This window comes from Schistocerca gregaria, unplaced genomic scaffold (assembly GCF_023897955.1).
Source record: "Schistocerca gregaria isolate iqSchGreg1 unplaced genomic scaffold, iqSchGreg1.2 ptg001600l, whole genome shotgun sequence".
NCBI classification, from domain to species: Eukaryota; Metazoa; Arthropoda; class Insecta; order Orthoptera; family Acrididae; genus Schistocerca; species Schistocerca gregaria.
In genome coordinates, this window is record NW_026062878.1 from 15,001 (window position 1) to 22,500 (window position 7,500).

The 7,500-nt window shown below is 49.8% G+C and overlaps 1 non-coding gene across 1 annotated transcript; it reads left to right on the forward strand.

Annotated features, from left to right (window-relative positions):
* The first annotated feature begins 5,408 nt into the window (after positions 1-5,408).
* Positions 5,409-7,301, forward strand: LOC126333479 (small subunit ribosomal RNA). The gene has a single exon (XR_007564237.1). It is a non-coding gene; the product is annotated as a small subunit ribosomal RNA (ribosomal RNA).
* Positions 7,302-7,500: the final 199 nt, after the last annotated feature.

The window sequence follows — 7,500 nt, forward strand, 5'->3', positions numbered from 1 at the left end:
CTCTGCCCCCTTCCCACACAATACCAAATTTAACCAACTTTATCGCTTAACCTAACTGTGGCTGTACCAGTTTATCGCTTAACCTAACTGTGGCTGTACCAGTTTATCGCTTAACCTAACTGTGGCTGTACCAGTTTATCGCTTAACCTAACTGTGGCTGTGCCAGTTTATCGCTTAACCTAACTGTGGCTGTACCAGTTTATCGCTTAACCTAACTGTGGCTGTACCAGTTTATCGCTTAACCTAACTGTGGCTGTACCAGTTTATCGCTTAACCTAACTGTGGCTGTACCAGTTTATCGCTTAACCTAACTGTGGCTGTACCAGTTTATCGCTTAACCTAACTGTGGCTGTACCAGTTTATCGCTTAACCTAACTGTGGCTGTACCAGTTTATCGCTTAACCTAACTGTGGCTGTACCAGTTTATCGCTTAACCTAACTGTGGCTGTACCAGTTTATCGCTTAACCTAACTGTGGCTGTACCAGTTTATCGCTTAACCTAACTGTGGCTGTACCAGTTTATCGCTTAACCTAACTGTGGCTGTACCAGTTTATCGCTTAACCTAACTGTGGCTGTACCAGTTTATCGCTTAACCTAACTGTGGCTGTACCAGTTTATCGCTTAACCTAACTGTGGCTGTACCAGTTTATCGCTTAACCTAACTGTGGCTGTACCAGTTTATCGCTTAACCTAACTGTGGCTGTACCAGATTATCGCTTAACCTAACTGTGGCTGTACCAGATTATCGCTTAACCTAACTGTGGCTGTACCAGTTTATCGCTTAACCTAACTGTGGCTGTACCAGTTTATCGCTTAACCTAACTGTGGCTGTACCAGATTATCGCTTAACCTAACTGTGGCTGTACCAGATTATCGCTTAACCTAACTGTGGCTGTACCAGTTTATCGCTTAACCTAACTGTGGCTGTACCAGTTTATCGCTTAACCTAACTGTGGCTGTACCAGTTTATCGCTTAACCTAACTGTGGCTGTACCAGTTTATCGCTTAACCTAACTGTGGCTGTACCAGTTTATCGCTTAACCTAACTGTGGCTGTACCAGTTTATCGCTTAACCTAACTGTGGCTGTACCAGTTTATCGCTTAACCTAACTGTGGCTGTACCAGTTTATCGCTTAACCTAACTGTGGCTGTACCAGTTTATCGCTTAACCTAACTGTGGCTGTACCAGTTTATCGCTTAACCTAACTGTGGCTGTACCAGATTATCGCTTAACCTAACTGTGGCTGTACCAGATTATCGCTTAACCTAACTGTGGCTGTACCAGATTATCGCTTAACCTAACTGTGGCTGTACCAGATTATCGCTTAACCTAACTGTGGCTGTACCAGATTATCGCTTAACCTAACTCAATTTGTCCCTTAACCTAACTCAATTTGTCCCTTAACCTAACTCAATTTGTCCCTTAACCTAACTCAATTTGTCCCTTAACCTAACTCAATTTGTCCCTTAACCTAACTCAATTTGTCCCTTAACCTAACTCAATTTGTCCCTTAACCTAACTCAATTTGTCCCTTAACCTAACTCAATTTGTCCCTTAACCTAACTCAATTTGTCCCTTAACCTAACTCAATTTGTCCCTTAACCTAACTCAATTTGTCCCTTAACCTAACTCAAGTTGTCCCTTAACCTAACTCAAGTTGTCCCTTAACCTAACTCAAGTTGTCCCTTAACCTAACTCAAGTTGTCCCTTAACCTAACTCAAGTTGTCCCTTAACCTAACTCAAGTTGTCCCTTAACCTAACTCAAGTTGTCCCTTAACCTAACTCAAGTTGTCCCTTAACCTAACTCAAGTTGTCCCTTAACCTAACTCAAGTTGTCCCTTAACCTAACTCAAGTTGTCCCTTAACCTAACTCAAGTTGTCCCTTAACCTAACTCAAGTTGTCCCTTAACCTAACTCAAGTTGTCCCTTAACCTAACTCAAGTTGTCCCTTAACCTAACTCAAGTTGTCCCTTAACCTAACTCAAGTTGTCCCTTAACCTAACTCAAGTTGTCCCTTAACCTAACTCAAGTTGTCCCTTAACCTAACTCAAGTTGTCCCTTAACCTAACTCAAGTTGTCCCTTAACCTAACTCAAGTTGTCCCTTAACCTAACTCAATTTGTCCCTTAACCTAACCCACGTTGTCCCTTAACCTAACTCAAGTTGTCCCTTAACCTAACTCAAGTTGTCCCTTAACCTAACTCAAGTTGTCCCTTAACCTAACTCAAGTTGTCCCTTAACCTAACTCAAGTTGTCCCTTAACCTAACTCAAGTTGTCCCTTAACCTAACTCAAGTTGTCCCTTAACCTAACTCAAGTTGTCCCTTAACCTAACTCAAGTTGTCCCTTAACCTAACTCAAGTTGTCCCTTAACCTAACTCAAGTTGTCCCTTAACCTAACTCAAGTTGTCCCTTAACCTAACTCAAGTTGTCCCTTAACCTAACTCAAGTTGTCCCTTAACCTAACTCAAGTTGTCCCTTAACCTAACTCAAGTTGTCCCTTAACCTAACTCAAGTTGTCCCTTAACCTAACTCAAGTTGTCCCTTAACCTAACTCAAGTTGTCCCTTAACCTAACTCAAGTTGTCCCTTAACCTAACTCAAGTTGTCCCTTAACCTAACTCAAGTTGTCCCTTAACCTAACTCAATTTGTCCCTTAACCTAACTCAATTTGTCCCTTAACCTAACTCAATTTGTCCCTTAACCTAACTCAAGTTGTCCCTTAACCTAACTCAATTTGTCCCTTAACCTAACTCAATTTGTCCCTTAACCTAACTCAATTTGTCCCTTAACCTAACTCAATTTGTCCCTTAACCTAACTCAAGTTGTCCCTTAACCTAACTCAAGTTGTCCCTTAACCTAACCCACGTTGTCCCTTAACCTAACCCACGTTGTCCCTTAACCTAACCGACGTTGTCCCTTAACCTAACCGACGTTGTCCCTTAACCTAACCGACGTTGTCCCTTAACCTAACCGACGTTGTCCCTTAACCTAACCGACGTTGTCCCTTAACCTAACCGACGTTGTCCCTTAACCTAACCGACGTTGTCCCTTAACCTAACCCACGTTGTCCCTTAACCTAACCCACGTTGTCCCTTAACCTAACCCACGTTGTCCCTTAACCTAACCCACGTTGTCCCTTAACCTAACCCACGTTGTCCCTTAACCTAACCCACGTTGTCCCTTAACCTAACCCACGTTGTCCCTTAACCTAACCCACGTTGTCCCTTAACCTAACCCACGTTGTCCCTTAACCTAACCCACGTTGTCCCTTAACCTAACCCACGTTGTCCCTTAACCTAACCCACGTTGTCCCTTAACCTAACCCACGTTGTCCCTTAACCTAACCCACGTTGTCCCTTAACCTAACCCACGTTGTCCCTTAACCTAACCCACGTTGTCCCTTAACCTAACCCACGTTGTCCCTTAACCTAACCCACGTTGTCCCTTAACCTAACCCACGTTGTCCCTTAACCTAACCCACGTTGTCCCTTAACCTAACCCACGTTGTCCCTTAACCTAACCCACGTTGTCCCTTAACCTAACCCACGTTGTCCCTTAACCTAACCCACGTTGTCCCTTTGCCTAACATAGTTCACTGCTCGGAATCTCTGGTGTCGTTGTTATCCTCATGTAGATGTCTTGCGAGTGTTGCTTACTTTCCACATATTCCTGCTATCCACTGTCAATTGTACTGCAATAGGACTATATCGCCGACCCCCCCCCTCCCCCCCCTCTGTCCCCCTCTGTCCCCCTCTTTGTGTCTCTGTCCTCTCAAGCTGGTCGGTCTGGCGTTTGAGTGTTAAATGAGCCTCGCAGCTGTTCAGTTGCATTCAGATGTCGACGCCCTCAGTGTACGTCGTGGTATGGTCTGTGTCCATTGTCCGCTGATGTCGTACGCGTAACCCACACGCTGTACCGATCATCGGTCGTTACGTACAGAGTGAAGTAGTGTGATACGTGTGACCGTACGCTGGCTGTGCCCAACGGTGTCGAATCTCAATTTCCATATGTTGTGCTTGATGCTACTTGTCTCGTCTCCCAATAACAGCTAGGTTGCACTGTGGTACGCCGTAGAGGCGTGTGGGAGGAACGTACGAACGCATTGTATGTCACCCTGGGTCGCTGGGGGTGGTGGTGCGGTGAGTCAGGTCAGGTCAGGTCAGCGTGAGCCGTCTGATGTAGTGACGCGTGTATTCCGACTTTGTCGTATTGCCTCACACAAAGTGCTACCCTGGTGGACCGCGTTCCATATCTGGGACATGCCGCAGATGCCGGTTGACAGTGGATCGCGGAAGGTACATCGCATACGTGCGCGGGCCACCTTCCACGTGTTCTCTTCTGCACATGTCGCAGTGTGTATGTGGTCTGATGTAGCGTGTCGTGACACATGACATCCTGGCATGCAAGAATTGTTGAATTCGCAAATGTAGGTGGACATCTACGTTTACTGCCCAAGATACGCAAATGAACTGGAAATCCGTTGTTGAGCGGTTGTTCACGCTGGAGGTGAATCTGTGATGGCGACGATCGGTACAGCTATTAACCGGTTGTTTCAGCGGTACCCGCCACATCCACACGCGTGACTAGGCCCATGTGGGTATGAAGCGATACGCGGCGGTGGCTTGGTGGGACTGTTCCCGGCCGGTGAAGGGGGGCCGCCCGGCGTGTTGGCCGCGCGCTGCGTGGGCGCACGCGCAACAGGCGGCTGGTGGGGGGCGCCGAGTGGCAGGAGCGCCAGCCGACGGGCCCGGCAGGCGGCGCAGCTACGCTGCGGCGCACCCTGCACGCGGCGCCTGGCGGCCAAAGTTGGTTCAGCCGAGCCCGGTGCGAAGCGCGGTGGACATCTGCAGTGTGCTGGTCTGATTGAGGACTGTGTGCGTTGAGGATGCGCCGCCGCCTGGCACTCGGCGCCGCGACGCCGTCTGCTGCTCGGTCGCCCCAGCGGTTCTCGCAGGTGGTTTGTATCGCAGTTGTGCGGACGTGTTGGCGCGTGCGCTGTGCTGGGAGAGTTCGCTTCTGCACCCAAGTGGGGCTTTGCCCTTGTGTGGCGCTGGCGTTGGAGCTGCCGGTCACCATAGGTGGCGCGTGTTGTCTCCCGCCGGCAATGCCACGACAGCACGCTCCCGGGCCTCTGTCGGCAGCGGCAAGCTCAGTTGGGAGCAAGGGTGTTCGCACTAAAACCGTCTACTCGCCTAACTCCGGGCGATTGCGCCTCTCTCGAAACCGACCAAGTACCTAGGACGGCGCTGCGCGCCGCCGGGACCTGAGAGGGTTTCGAGGTGTATCGTGCAGGGGAGCTCGGCCTCCTCCTGTTTGCAGAATAATTGAGCGGACGCTTGCGTGTTCGCGCGGGCCCCCGGGACACACTCCCGGGCGGCCGGCTGCTCAGCTCTAGTTGACGCAGCTCCCTGGTTGATCCTGCCAGTAGTCATATGCTTGTCTCAAAGATTAAGCCATGCATGTCTCAGTACAAGCCGCATTAAGGTGAAACCGCGAATGGCTCATTAAATCAGTTATGGTTCCTTAGATCGTACCCACGTTACTTGGATAACTGTGGTAATTCTAGAGCTAATACATGCAAACAGAGTCCCGACCAGAGATGGAAGGGACGCTTTTATTAGATCAAAACCAATCGGATTGGCTTGTCTGGTCCGTTTGCCTTGGTGACTCTGAATAACTTTGGGCTGATCGCACGGTCCTCGTACCGGCGACGCATCTTTCAAATGTCTGCCTTATCAACTGTCGATGGTAGGTTCTGCGCCTACCATGGTTGTAACGGGTAACGGGGAATCAGGGTTCGATTCCGGAGAGGGAGCCTGAGAAACGGCTACCACATCCAAGGAAGGCAGCAGGCGCGCAAATTACCCACTCCCGGCACGGGGAGGTAGTGACGAAAAATAACGATACGGGACTCATCCGAGGCCCCGTAATCGGAATGAGTACACTTTAAATCCTTTAACGAGTATCTATTGGAGGGCAAGTCTGGTGCCAGCAGCCGCGGTAATTCCAGCTCCAATAGCGTATATTAAAGTTGTTGCGGTTAAAAAGCTCGTAGTTGGATTTGTGTCCCACGCTGTTGGTTCACCGCCCGTCGGTGTTTAACTGGCATGTATCGTGGGACGTCCTGCCGGTGGGGCGAGCCGAAGGGGTGCTTTCGCGTCCCGAGGCGGACCCCGTTTAAATCCTACCAGGGTGCTCTTTGTTGAGTGTCTCGGTGGGCCGGCACGTTTACTTTGAACAAATTAGAGTGCTTAAAGCAGGCAAGCCCGCCTGAATACTGTGTGCATGGAATAATGGAATAGGACCTCGGTTCTATTTTGTTGGTTTTCGGAACCCGAGGTAATGATTAATAGGGACAGGCGGGGGCATTCGTATTGCGACGTTAGAGGTGAAATTCTTGGATCGTCGCAAGACGAACAGAAGCGAAAGCATTTGCCAAGTATGTTTTCATTAATCAAGAACGAAAGTTAGAGGTTCGAAGGCGATCAGATACCGCCCTAGTTCTAACCATAAACGATGCCAGCCAGCGATCCGCCGCAGTTCCTCCGATGACTCGGCGGGCAGCCTCCGGGAAACCAAAGCTTTTGGGTTCCGGGGGAAGTATGGTTGCAAAGCTGAAACTTAAAGGAATTGACGGAAGGGCACCACCAGGAGTGGAGCCTGCGGCTTAATTTGACTCAACACGGGAAACCTCACCAGGCCCGGACACCGGAAGGATTGACAGATTGATAGCTCTTTCTTGATTCGGTGGGTGGTGGTGCATGGCCGTTCTTAGTTGGTGGAGCGATTTGTCTGGTTAATTCCGATAACGAACGAGACTCTAGCCTGCTAACTAGTCGCGTGACATCCTTCGTGCTGTCAGCGATTACTTTTCTTCTTAGAGGGACAGGCGGCTTCTAGCCGCACGAGATTGAGCAATAACAGGTCTGTGATGCCCTTAGATGTTCTGGGCCGCACGCGCGCTACACTGAAGGAATCAGCGTGTCTTCCTAGGCCGAAAGGTCGGGGTAACCCGCTGAACCTCCTTCGTGCTAGGGATTGGGGCTTGCAATTGTTCCCCATGAACGAGGAATTCCCAGTAAGCGCGAGTCATAAGCTCGCGTTGATTACGTCCCTGCCCTTTGTACACACCGCCCGTCGCTACTACCGATTGAATGATTTAGTGAGGTCTTCGGACTGGTACGCGGCATCGACTCTGTCGTTGCCGATGCTACCGGAAAGATGACCAAACTTGATCATTTAGAGGAAGTAAAAGTCGTAACAAGGTTTCCGTAGGTGAACCTGCGGAAGGATCATTACCGACTAGACTGCATGTCTTTCGATGTGCGTGTCGTGTCGCGCAACACGCTACCTGTACGGCAGTGGCCGTGCGCCGCGTGCGGAACCACGCGTGCCTCTCAAAACTAGCGGAAGTGTTGTTGTTGTGTGGTACGAGCGCTGAAGCTCTGGAGCGGCTGGCCTGCGGTACCTGGCGCCTGGCGCCGGTTTTGAATGACG